General features: G+C 47.6%; 5 non-coding genes and 1 pseudogene across 5 annotated transcripts; 3 read left to right on the top strand and 3 right to left on the bottom strand.

The window, feature by feature from the left end:
* Positions 1–1,206: 1,206 nt before the first annotated feature.
* LOC120522703 lies at positions 1,207–1,370 on the bottom strand. Its single transcript, XR_005632483.1, has one exon. It is a non-coding gene; the product is annotated as a U1 spliceosomal RNA (small nuclear RNA).
* A 1,001-nt stretch (positions 1,371–2,371) lies between these two features.
* LOC120522697 lies at positions 2,372–2,480 on the top strand (annotated as a pseudogene).
* A 3,816-nt stretch (positions 2,481–6,296) lies between these two features.
* Positions 6,297–6,460, bottom strand: LOC120522704. Its single transcript, XR_005632484.1, has one exon. It is a non-coding gene; the product is annotated as a U1 spliceosomal RNA (small nuclear RNA).
* Positions 6,461–7,459: 999 nt separating this feature from the next.
* Positions 7,460–7,578, top strand: LOC120522694. The gene has a single exon (XR_005632476.1). It is a non-coding gene; the product is annotated as a 5S ribosomal RNA (ribosomal RNA).
* Positions 7,579–11,393: 3,815 nt separating this feature from the next.
* LOC120522709 lies at positions 11,394–11,554 on the bottom strand. Its single transcript, XR_005632489.1, has one exon. It is a non-coding gene; the product is annotated as a U1 spliceosomal RNA (small nuclear RNA).
* Positions 11,555–12,542: 988 nt separating this feature from the next.
* Positions 12,543–12,661, top strand: LOC120522695. Its single transcript, XR_005632477.1, has one exon. It is a non-coding gene; the product is annotated as a 5S ribosomal RNA (ribosomal RNA).
* The last annotated feature ends 313 nt before the right edge of the window (positions 12,662–12,974 follow it).

A 12,974-nucleotide genomic window follows, 5' to 3' on the forward strand; every position in this document is an offset into this window, starting at 1 on the left:
AGCAAAGTCAATATTCATGAATCTTTCTTCTCCAACAGATGCCCCACAGCCGCTGAACCCCATGACCCTGCACAACACCCAGTCCATACAAGCACTGAACAAAGTAGGAGCAAGAACACACCCCTGACGAACCACAGAATCAACTGGGAAAAACACAGAGGTTCTGTCTCCACACCACTCACAGTACCAGTGTACGGGCTGGCCATGATATCCAGCAACTTCAGGGGGAATCCCACTAAGTCTCAGGAACTCCCACAGGGAAGCTCGAACAACTGAGTCGAATGCTTTGTGAAAATCGACAAAGGCTGCTAAGAAACTTTGCCGATATTCACGCTTTGCCCATGCCACTGTGGGATTGCACGCTAGCAAGGACACGAGGTTGCTGGTCCTTTCTGGACGATGCCCCTTTGTAAAGTTGCAGGCTCCCCGTCTGAAGAGCTGGACGAGATCTATCTGTCTATCTATGTATCCATCCATCCATCCATCCATCCGTCCATGAGGTGGAACGGGTAACAGGGGGGTCTTAAATGGGTGGCGAGAGCGAGAGAGCCGACAGAAGGGGATCAGCATGAAGGACAACGTACATTCTAATTCAAAAGACATTCCAAAAATTTCAAAAGAATGGCAAAAAAAAAATGAAGACAGACAGGGAAGGAGTGAAAAAAAAAAACATACGGCTGTCGTTCAGAAAAGAGGGCTTCCAAAGTTGCATATTTGGGGAGAGAAAAAGGAGCAGCCCTCGTTTACTGGGAATACCGAGTGCTGTAAGCTTTTGCCTTTCTGCCAGCAGGAGTCGCCCTTCACCTCGTCTTTTCTTTTCCTCCTTCCACCCGTGTCAGAAGCTGGGCTCTTGGCAGCAAGGAAAGCGGCTTAAAATCAGTAAAGAGGCACTAAAAATAATGAATGATTATTTATATTATTATTTTATTATGTGTGTGGGGGGGTCCTTAAGATAAATACATACATTGATTAGTTAATTTAAATTAATATTATTTTTATTATAATTTTTCTATTGGGCGGGGGTCCTTAAAATAAATAAATAAATGGACAGACAGACAGATTGATTGATTGATTTTTGGAACTTCTTTATTTATTGCTTAAAGCTCCCAGAGCCGTTGTCTCACAGGCTCCTGCTTCACAATCGCCCAAGCACCACTTCCATAAGTTGAAACGCATGTTTTCAGTCTGTTTTTTGAACCAGGACTATCAGGGAGAGCGCGAACGCAGTCCCCCACTACCACAAATTATGCAGTCGAGTTTCCCGCATTTGGGGAAATCGCAGGGGTCAGCACACCCGGAGTGCAATGGATGAGCCTCGCCCTGGGAGAACCACCTTAGTGATCATGGTATCTCCCCTGCCAGGTAAGTATGAGTTGTACAGCCCGGCGCTCATCCTCCCACTTCCTCGGCTTCATCGCTCGGCGGCGGGAGGTTTTCCCAGCACAGTCCTCGGTCCTTCGGCCTCCTTCGGGCTTCTTCGGGATCCTTCGGGCTTCTTTGGCCTCGGGAGCGCGCATGCGCGGGAGCTAGCTGCTGCCCAGACGCCCGTGTGCACCGTGACCCGGATGTTGGGGTTGCACCGACCTCACCACCTTGATTAGACAGGTTTCACTAGCAACCCCAAGGTGCACCTCGCTCTTATGCAAACCAGCCACCCATCGCTGGAGCTTATTGGCTGGAAGAGAAACAGGAGGGGTAGGACTGGGCGGGATGCTGAATGAGAAACAGCCGCCCAACAGCAAAGACAGGCGGCAGGCGGCAGACAGGAGGCAGGAGGCAAAGCTGCGAAAGAGGAAGGCGACCCTGCGCTCCGGAGACCGAGAGGAAGAAGCCCTCGGCGTGGGCGCTCGCACACGGCAGCAGAGCACCCTCGGGAAGACCTGCGCCGAGGCCGCCGAGTGATCTGGGGCAGCGCTGGGTACACGTTCGAGACTTGAGCCGGTGCTTGCCCTCCCTTTGATGCCACTGTGGGATTGCACGTTAGCAAGGATACGAGGTTGCTGGTTCTTTCTGGAAGATGCCCCCCTTTGTAAAGTTGCAGGCTCCCCGTCTGATGAGCTGGACGAGATCTCTCTGTCTATCTATCCATCCATCCATCCATCCATCAATCCATCCATCCATGAGGTGGAACGGGTAACAGGGGAGTCTTAAATGGGTGGCGAGAGCGAGAGAGCCGACAGAAGGGGATCAGTATGAAGGACAACGCACATTCTAATTCAAAAGACATAACTTAAAATTTCAAAAGAATGGCAATTAAAAAAAAAAAAAATGAAGACAGACAGGGAAGGAGAAAAAAAAAAAAACATAGGGCTGTCGTTTAGAAAAGAGGGCTTCCACAGTTGCCTATTTGGGAGAAAAACGAGCAGCCCTCGTTTACGGCCATACCACTCTGAACACGCCCGATCTCGGAAGCTAAGCAGAGTCGGGCTCGGTTAGTACTTGGATGGGAGACCGCCTGGGAATACCGAGTGCCGTAAGCTTTTGCCTTTCTGCCAGCAGGAGTCGCCCTTCGCCTCGTCTTTTTCTTTTCCTCCTTCCACCCGTATCAGAAGCTGGGCTTTTGGCAGCCGAGTGATCTGGGGCAGCCCTGGGTACACGTTCGAGACTTGAGCCGGTGCTTGCCCTCCCTTTGATGCCACTGTGGGATTGCAGGTTGGAAAGGACACGAGGCTGCTGGTCCTTTCTGGACGATGCCCCCCTTTGTAAAGTTGCAGGCTCCCCGTCTGAAGAGCTGGACGAGATCTATCTGTCTTTCTATCCATCCATCCATCCATGAGGAGGAACGGGGAACAGGGGGGTCTTAAATGGGTGGCGAGAGCGAGAGAGCCGACAGAAGGGGATCAGCATGAAGGACAACGTACATTCAAATTTAAAAGAATGGCAAAAAAAAAAATGAAGACAGACAGGGAAGGAGAGAAAAAATAAAAACATAGGGCTGTCGTTTAGAAAAGAGGGCTTCCAAAGTTGAGATGTTTTTCTCATAAAACGAGAGGTTTTCTCTGATCATTCCAATTATTTTCTGTTGGGAAAAAACTTTCTGTTTATTTGTGTATGCACACCTTGCCTTCCACAATACTTCTTTTATCACGTTTATTCGGTCCCAATCTTTCTTCCCGACCTCTCTTTTCCCTGACCTCCCAAACACCACCAAGTCTCTATCCAGCTTGATGTCTACTATGTGTCTCTGCCTTACTTCCTTCCATATCCTTGCCACTGTGGGGCAGTCCCACATTGCATGTCCATACTGACTTATTTTTTTTTCTTTTACATCCGTCCCTGGGACATTTAGGCCCTTGTAAATTCTTTCTTTTACTTAAAGCCAGGTTGGTTTCTAGTGCTTCATGGGCGGCCAGCCAGGCTATATCTGCTACTTGATTATTTGGAAACTTTCCCCCAAATCTTTCCCATATCAGTTTAGATTCCTCTCTAGATTTCCCAGTAATGTTTACTGGCTTCTCACTTTCCTTACTTTTCCACTAATTCTTTCCACCTCCTCCACAAGTCCTTTTCATCCTGCTGAAGCCCACAATCTTTGATACAGTCCATCAACCTCCTGTATAGTTTGGGTAATCTAAACTCATATGGTTTCTTGTTCTGGGTTTTATAAAGCCCAAACCTTCTTAGATGACCACCCATCATGTACCTGGCTAAATCCGCTGCCCTCCCTTTCCGCTCTGTAACAAGGATATGTAAACGGCCGTGTATTTCAATCTTAACAAGATCCTTAAGTCCAGAAAACCTTTCTCCCCCTTTCCTTTTTTGTTTCTTTACTTTCTGTCTTGCGACCTTCTCATCTGTAGACCTCCCAAAAAAATAAAAACATTGTCTTTCGATTTTCCTTAGAATATATTTTGTCCGTAAAAAAACTGTTGCCAGAAAAGAGCCTGGGCAAAATTATTGACTTAATTAGCAAAATTTTGCCCTCATATGTTAGTCTCCTAGTCCTCCAGAGACTTGTGAGCTTGTATAACTTTCTTTCCATCTCCTTCCAGTCTCTTCTTCCCTCCTTCTCCTCTCCAAAATGGATCCCTAATATTTTAACCGCCCTCTATGTATTTTCATGTCGTGTTAAAGTCCTCCTGCCACTTGCCCTGCAGATGGCACTCGGATTTCCTTATTTAATTGGGCTCTTTTGCTTTTTTGAATTCTGTTCCTAGCAGATATCTGATCATATCCGCTAACTTCCCAATTTTACTTAATGTCATATTAACAACAGTTGCTGTGTGTCTTAAAGTCAACTCCCTTTCTATATTCGAACCTCTTTCCCTCCATTTTCATTACCTTCCTTCTTGCCAATTTTTCACATTATGAACCCTATAAGAACACAAAACACTTTCTTATAATTCTTCTTACTATTTTCTTTGGTGGAAAAAACACATTTGCTAAATACGATAGTTTTGGGATTGTAACTGCCTTCATCAGCAATATCTTCCCTTCTATTGATAAGTTCGTTAACCTCCAAAATCCTGCTTTTTTTTTTGGTTATCTTTTTCCCCATTTCTTTCCACTCCATCCTCTCTGTATTCTTAACCCCAATACTTTCACAACATTTGACAACCTTATTCTTCCTAGTGGTTTTTCCTTCCATTTCCCCCAACGGATTCCATGAGGAACACAAAGTAAAACCAGCGGTACCCAAGGATTCTCGAAGGGGCACAGTACCAAAGGAGTCCAGTCTTCATCTCAGGTCACTGGGGAGCATCCATGTCTCACAAACATATAGCAAGAAAGGAAGCACCAGGACTCTAAAGACTTGGCCCTTCGTTCTTTTGCAGAGATATTGGGAGCGCCACACACCCCTTTCCAGTGACCTCATGAACCACCAAGCTCTCCCCATCTGTCTACTGACTTCATAGGAAGAGTCACCAGGGACATGAATGTCACTGCCAAGGTAAGTAAACCACTCAACAAGGTCAACACACTCTCCGCAAACAGACACACTGCTGATATCTGTGCCCAAGAGGTCATTAAAGGCCTGGCTGTTGGTTTTCATCCAGGACACTCACAAGCCCAGACACTCAGACTCCTCACTCAGTCTCTTGAGCACCCTGATCAGAGCCTCCATTGACTCCACGACAATCACAGCATCATCAGCAAAGTCAATATTCATGAATCTTTCTTCTCCAACAGATGCCCCACAGCCGCTGAACCCCATGACCCTGCACAACACCCAGTCCATACAAGCACTGAACAAAGTAGGAGCAAGAACACACCCCTGACGAACCACAGAATCAACTGGGAAAAACACAGAGGTTCTGTCTCCACACCACTCACAGTACCAGTGTACGGGCTGGCCATGATATCCAGCAACTTCAGGGGGAATCCCACTAAGTCTCAGGAACTCCCACAGGGAAGCTCGAACAACTGAGTCGAATGCTTTGTGAAAATCGACAAAGGCTGCTAAGAAACTTTGCCGATATTCACGTTTTGCCCATGCCACTGTGGGATTGCACGCTAGCAAGGACACGAGGTTGCTGGTCCTTTCTGGACGATGCCCCCTTTGTAAAGTTGCAGGCTCCCCGTCTGAAGAGCTGGACGAGATCTATCTGTCTATCTATGTATCCATCCATCCATCCATCCATCCGTCCATGAGGTGGAACGGGTAACAGGGGGGTCTTAAATGGGTGGCGAGAGCGAGAGAGCCGACAGAAGGGGATCAGCATGAAGGACAACGTACATTCTAATTCAAAAGACATTCGAAAAATTTCAAAAGAATGGCAAAAAAAAAATGAAGACAGACAGGGAAGGAGTGAAAAAAAAAAACATACGGCTGTCGTTCAGAAAAGAGGGCTTCCAAAGTTGCATATTTGGGGAGAGAAAAAGGAGCAGCCCTCGTTTACTGGGAATACCGAGTGCTGTAAGCTTTTGCCTTTCTGCCAGCAGGAGTCGCCCTTCACCTCGTCTTTTCTTTTCCTCCTTCCACCCGTGTCAGAAGCTGGGCTCTTGGCAGCAAGGAAAGCGGCTTAAAATCAGTAAAGAGGCACTAAAAATAATGAATGATTATTTATATTATTATTTTATTATGTGTGTGGGGGGGTCCTTAAGATAAATACATACATTGATTAGTTAATTTAAATTAATATTATTTTTATTATAATTTTTCTATTGGGGGGTCCTTAAAATAAATAAATAAATGGACAGACAGACAGATTGATTGATTGATTTTTGGAACTTCTTTATTTATTGCTTAAAGCTCCCAGAGCCGTTGTCTCACAGGCTCCTGCTTCACAATCGCCCAAGCACCACTTCCATAAGTTGAAACGCATGTTTTCAGTCTGTTTTTTGAACCAGGACTATCAGGGAGAGCGCGAACGCAGTCCCCCACTACCACAAATTATGCAGTCGAGTTTCCCGCATTTGGGGAAATCGCAGGGGTCAGCACACCCGGAGTGCAATGGATGAGCCTCGCCCTGGGAGAACCACCTTAGTGATCATGGTATCTCCCCTGCCAGGTAAGTATGAGTTGTACAGCCCGGCGCTCATCCTCCCACTTCCTCGGCTTCATCGCCAGGCGGCGGGAGGTTTTCCCCAGCACAGTCCTCGGTCCTTCGGCCTCCTTCGGGCTTCTTCGGGATCCTTCGGGCTTCTTTGGCCTCGGGAGCGCGCATGCGCGGGAGCTAGCTGCTGCCCAGACGCCCGTGTGCACCGTGACCCGGATGTTGGGGTTGCACCGACCTCACCACCTTGATTAGACAGGTTTCACTAGCAACCCCAAGGTGCACCTCGCTCTTATGCAAACCAGCCACCCATCGCTGGAGCTTATTGGCTGGGAGAGAAACAGGAGGGGTAGGACTGGGCGGGATGCTGAATGAGAAACAGCCGCCCAACAGCAAAGACAGGCGGCAGGCGGCAGACAGGAGGCAGGAGGCAAAGCTGCGAAAGAGGAAGGCGACCCTGCGCTCCGGAGACCGAGAGGAAGAAGCCCTCGGCGTGGGCGCTCGCACACGGCAGCAGAGCACCCTCGGGAAGACCTGCGCCGAGGCCGCCGAGTGATCTGGGGCAGCGCTGGGTACACGTTCGAGACTTGAGCCGGTGCTTGCCCTCCCTTTGATGCCACTGTGGGATTGCACGTTAGCAAGGATACGAGGTTGCTGGTTCTTTCTGGAAGATGCCCCCTTTGTAAAGTTGCAGGCTCCCGTCTGATGAGCTGGACGAGATCTCTCTGTCTATCTATCCATCCATCCATCCATCCATCAATCCATCCATCCATGAGGTGGAACGGGTAACAGGGAGTCTTAAATGGGTGGCGAGAGCGAGAGAGCCGACAGAAGGGGATCAGTATGAAGGACAACGCACATTCTAATTCAAAAGACATAACTTAAAATTTCAAAAGAATGGCAATTAAAAAAAAAAAAATGAAGACAGACAGGGAAGGAGAAAAAAAAAAAAACATAGGGCTGTCGTTTAGAAAAGAGGGCTTCCACAGTTGCCTATTTGGGAGAGAAAACGAGCAGCCCTCGTTTACGGCCATACCACTCTGAACACGCCCGATCTCGTCCGATCTCGGAAGCTAAGCAGAGTCGGGCTCGGTTAGTACTTGGATGGGAGACCGCCTGGGAATACCGAGTGCCGTAAGCTTTTGCCTTTCTGCCAGCAGGAGTCGCCCTTCGCCTCGTCTTTTTCTTTTCCTCCTTCCACCCGTATCAGAAGCTGGGCTTTTGGCAGCCGAGTGATCTGGGGCAGCCCTGGGTACACGTTCGAGACTTGAGCCGGTGCTTGCCCTCCCTTTGATGCCACTGTGGGATTGCAGGTTGGAAAGGACACGAGGCTGCTGGTCCTTTCTGGACGATGCCCCCTTTGTAAAGTTGCAGGCTCCCGTCTGAAGAGCTGGACGAGATCTATCTGTCTTTCTATCCATCCATCCATCCATGAGGAGGAACGGGGAACAGGGGGGTCTTAAATGGGTGGCGAGAGCGAGAGAGCCGACAGAAGGGGATCAGCATGAAGGACAACGTACATTCAAATTTAAAAGAATGGCAAAAAAAAAAATGAAGACAGACAGGGAAGGAGAGAAAAAATAAAAACATAGGGCTGTCGTTTAGAAAAGAGGGCTTCCAAAGTTGAGATGTTTTTCTCATAAAACGAGAGGTTTTCTCTGATCATTCCAATTATTTTCTGTTGGGAAAAAACTTTCTGTTTATTTGTGTATGCACACCTTGCCTTCCACAATACTTCTTTTATCACGTTTATTCGGTCCCAATCTTTCTTCCCGACCTCTCTTTTCCCTGACCTCCCAAACACCACCAAGTCTCTATCCAGCTTGATGTCTACTATGTGTCTCTGCCTTACTTCCTTCCATATCCTTGCCACTGTGGGGCAGTCCCACATTGCATGTCCATACTGACTTATTTTTTTTTCTTTTACATCCGTCCCTGGGACATTTAGGCCCTTGTAAATTCTTTCTTTTACTTAAAGCCAGGTTGGTTTCTAGTGCTTCATGGGCGGCCAGCCAGGCTATATCTGCTACTTGATTATTTGGAAACTTTCCCCCAAATCTTTCCCATATCAGTTTAGATTCCTCTCTAGATTTCCCAGTAATGTTTACTGGCTTCTCACTTTCCCTTACTTTTCCACTAATTCTTTCCACCTCCTCCACAAGTCCTTTTCATCCTGCTGAAGCCCACAATCTTTGATACAGTCCATCAACCTCCTGTATAGTTTGGGTAATCTAAACTCATATGGTTTCTTGTTCTGGGTTTTATAAAGCCCAAACCTTCTTAGATGACCACCCATCATGTACCTGGCTAAATCCGCTGCCCTCCCTTTCCGCTCTGTAACAAGGATATGTAAACGGCCGTGTATTTCAATCTTAACAAGATCCTTAAGTCCAGAAAACCTTTCTCCCCCTTTCCTTTTTTGTTTCTTTACTTTCTGTCTTGCGACCTTCTCATCTGTAGACCTCCCAAAAAAATAAAAACATTGTCTTTCGATTTTCCTTAGAATATATTTTGTCCGTAAAAACTGTTGCCAGAAAAGAGCCTGGGCAAAATTATTGACTTAATTAGCAAAATTTTGCCCTCATATGTTAGTCTCCTAGTCCTCCAGAGACTTGTGAGCTTGTATAACTTTCTTTCCATCTCCTTCCAGTCTCTTCTTCCCTCCTTCTCCTCTCCAAAATGGATCCCTAATATTTTAACCGCCTCTATGTATTTTCATGTCGTGCCCAAAGTCCTCCTGCCACTTGCCCTGCAGATGGCACTCGGATTTCCTTATTTAATTGGGCTCTTTTGCTTTTTTGAATTCTGTTCCTAGCAGATATCTGATCATATCCGCTAACTTCCCAATTTTACTTAATGTCATATTAACAACAGTTGCTGTGTGTCTTAAAGTCAACTCCCTTTCTATATTCGGAACCTCTTTCCCTCCATTTTCATTACCTTCCTTCTTGCCAATTTTTCACATTATGAACCCTATAAGAACACAAAACACTTTCTTATAATTCTTCTTACTATTTTCTTTGGTGGAAAAAACACATTTGCTAAATACGATAGTTTTGGGATTGTAACTGCCTTCATCAGCAATATCTTCCCTTCTATTGATAAGTTCGTTAACCTCCAAAATCCTGCTTTTTTTTTTGGTTATCTTTTTCCCCATTTCTTTCCACTCCATCCTCTCTGTATTCTTAACCCCAATACTTTCACAACATTTGACAACCTTATTCTTCCTAGTGGTTTTTCCTTCCATTTCCCCCAACGGATTCCATGAGGAACACAAAGTAAAACCAGCGGTACCCAAGGATTCTCCGAAGGGGCACAGTACCAAAGGAGTCCAGTCTTCATCTCAGGTCACTGGGGAGCATCCATGTCTCACAAACATATAGCAAGAAAGGAAGCACCAGGACTCTAAAGACTTGGCCCTTCGTTCTTTTGCAGAGATATTGGGAGCGCCACACACCCCTTTCCAGTGACCTCATGAACCACCAAGCTCTCCCCATCTGTCTACTGACTTCATAGGAAGAGTCACCAGGGACATGAATGTCACTGCCAAGGTAAGTAAACCACTCAACAAGGTCAACACACTCTCCGCAAACAGACACACTGCTGATATCTGTGCCCAAGAGGTCATTAAAGGCCTGGCTGTTGGTTTTCATCCAGGACACTCACAAGCCCAGACACTCAGACTCCTCACTCAGTCTCTTGAGCACCCTGATCAGAGCCTCCATTGACTCCACGACAATCACAGCATCATCAGCAAAGTCAATATTCATGAATCTTTCTTCTCCAACAGATGCCCCACAGCCGCTGAACCCCATGACCCTGCACAACACCCAGTCCATACAAGCACTGAACAAAGTAGGAGCAAGAACACACCCCTGACGAACCACAGAATCAACTGGGAAAAACACAGAGGTTCTGTCTCCACACCACTCACAGTACCAGTGTACGGGCTGGCCATGATATCCAGCAACTTCAGGGGGAATCCCACTAAGTCTCAGGAACTCCCACAGGGAAGCTCGAACAACTGAGTCGAATGCTTTGTGAAAATCGACAAAGGCTGCTAAGAAACTTTGCCGATATTCACGCTTTGCCCATGCCACTGTGGGATTGCACGCTAGCAAGGACACGAGGTTGCTGGTCCTTTCTGGACGATGCCCCCTTTGTAAAGTTGCAGGCTCCCGTCTGAAGAGCTGGACGAGATCTATCTGTCTATCTATGTATCCATCCATCCATCCATCCATCCGTCCATGAGGTGGAACGGGTAACAGGGGTCTTAAATGGGTGGCGAGAGCGAGAGAGCCGACAGAAGGGGATCAGCATGAAGGACAACGTACATTCTAATTCAAAAGACATTCGAAAAATTTCAAAAGAATGGCAAAAAAAAAATGAAGACAGACAGGGAAGGAGTGAAAAAAAAAAACATACGGCTGTCGTTCAGAAAAGAGGGCTTCCAAAGTTGCATATTTGGGGAGAGAAAAAGGAGCAGCCCTCGTTTACTGGGAATACCGAGTGCTGTAAGCTTTTGCCTTTCTGCCAGCAGGAGTCGCCCTTCACCTCGTCTTTTCTTTTCCTCCTTCCACCCGTGTCAGAAGCTGGGCTCTTGGCAGCAAGGAAAGCGGCTTAAAATCAGTAAAGAGGCACTAAAAATAATGAATGATTATTTATATTATTATTTTATTATGTGTGTGGGGGGGTCCTTAAGATAAATACATACATTGATTAGTTAATTTAAATTAATATTATTTTTATTATAATTTTTCTATTGGGCGGGGGTCCTTAAAATAAATAAATAAATGGACAGACAGACAGATTGATTGATTGATTTTTGGAACTTCTTTATTTATTGCTTAAAGCTCCCAGAGCCGTTGTCTCACAGGCTCCTGCTTCACAATCGCCCAAGCACCACTTCCATAAGTTGAAACGCATGTTTTCAGTCTGTTTTTGAACCAGGACTATCAGGGAGAGCGCGAACGCAGTCCCCACTACCACAAATTATGCAGTCGAGTTTCCCGCATTTGGGGAAATCGCAGGGGTCAGCACACCCGAGTGCAATGGATGAGCCTCGCCCTGGGAGAACCACCTTAGTGATCATGGTATCTCCCCTGCCAGGTAAGTATGAGTTGTACAGCCCGGCGCTCATCCTCCCACTTCCTCGGCTTCATCGCTCGGCGGCGGGAGGTTTTCCCCAGCACAGTCCTCGGTCCTTCGGCCTCCTTCGGGCTTCTTCGGGATCCTTCGGGCTTCTTTGGCCTCGGAGCGCGCATGCGCGGAGCTAGCTGCTGCCCAGACGCCCGTGTGCACCGTGACCGGATGTTGGGGTTGCACCGACCTCACCACCTTGATTAGACAGGTTTCACTAGCAACCCCAAGGTGCACCTCGCTCTTATAAACCAGCCACCCATCGCTGGAGCTTATTGGCTGGAAGAGAAACAGGAGGGGTAGGACTGGGCGGGATGCTGAATGAGAAACAGCCGCCCAACAGCAAAGACAGGCGGCAGGCGGCAGACAGGAGGCAGGAGGCAAAGCTGCGAAAGAGGAAGGCGACCCTGCGCCCGGAGACCGAGAGGAAGAAGCCCTCGGCGTGGCGCTCACACGGCAGCAGAGCACCCTCGGGAAGACCTGCGCCGAGGCCGCCGAGTGATCTGGGGCAGCGCTGGGTACACGTTCGAGACTTGAGCCGGTGCTTGCCCTCCCTTTGATGCCACTGTGGGATTGCACGTTAGCAAGGATACGAGGTTGCTGGTTCTTTCTGGAAGATGCCCCCCTTTGTAAAGTTGCAGGCTCCCCTCTGATGAGCTGGACGAGATCTCTGTCTATCTATCCATCCATCCATCCATCCATCAATCCATCCATCCATGAGGTGGAACGGGTAACAGGGGAGTCTTAAATGGGTGGCGAGAGCAGAGAGCCGACAGAAGGGGATCAGTATGAAGGACAACGCACATTCTAATTCAAAAGACATAACTTAAAATTTCAAAAGAATGGCAATTAAAAAAAAAAAATGAAGACAGACAGGGAAGGAGAAAAAAAAAAAAACATAGGGCTGTCGTTTAGAAAAGAGGGCTTCCACAGTTGCCTATTTGGGAGAGAAAACGAGCAGCCCTCGTTTACGGCCATACCACTCTGAACACGCCCGATCTCGTCCGATCTCGGAAGCTAAGCAGAGTCGGGCTCGGTTAGTACTTGGATGGGAGACCGCCTGGGAATACCGAGTGCCGTAAGCTTTTGCCTTTCTGCCAGCAGGAGTCGCCCTTCGTCTTTTCTTTTCCTCCTTCCACCCGTATCAGAAGCTGGGCTTTTGGCAGCCGAGTGATCTGGGGCAGCCCTGGGTACACGTTCGAGACTTGAGCCGGTGCTTGCCCTCCCTTTGATGCCACTGTGGGATTGCAGGTTGGAAAGGACACGAGGCTGCTGGTCCTTTCTGGACGATGCCCCCCTTTGTAAAGTTGCAGGCTCCCCGTCTGAAGAGCTGGACGAGATCTATCTGTCTTTCTATCCATCCATCCATCCATGAGGAGGAACGGGGAACAGGGGGGT

Source organism: Polypterus senegalus, unplaced genomic scaffold (genome assembly GCF_016835505.1).
Source record: "Polypterus senegalus isolate Bchr_013 unplaced genomic scaffold, ASM1683550v1 scaffold_2225, whole genome shotgun sequence".
Lineage (NCBI taxonomy): Eukaryota > Metazoa > Chordata > Cladistia > Polypteriformes > Polypteridae > Polypterus > Polypterus senegalus.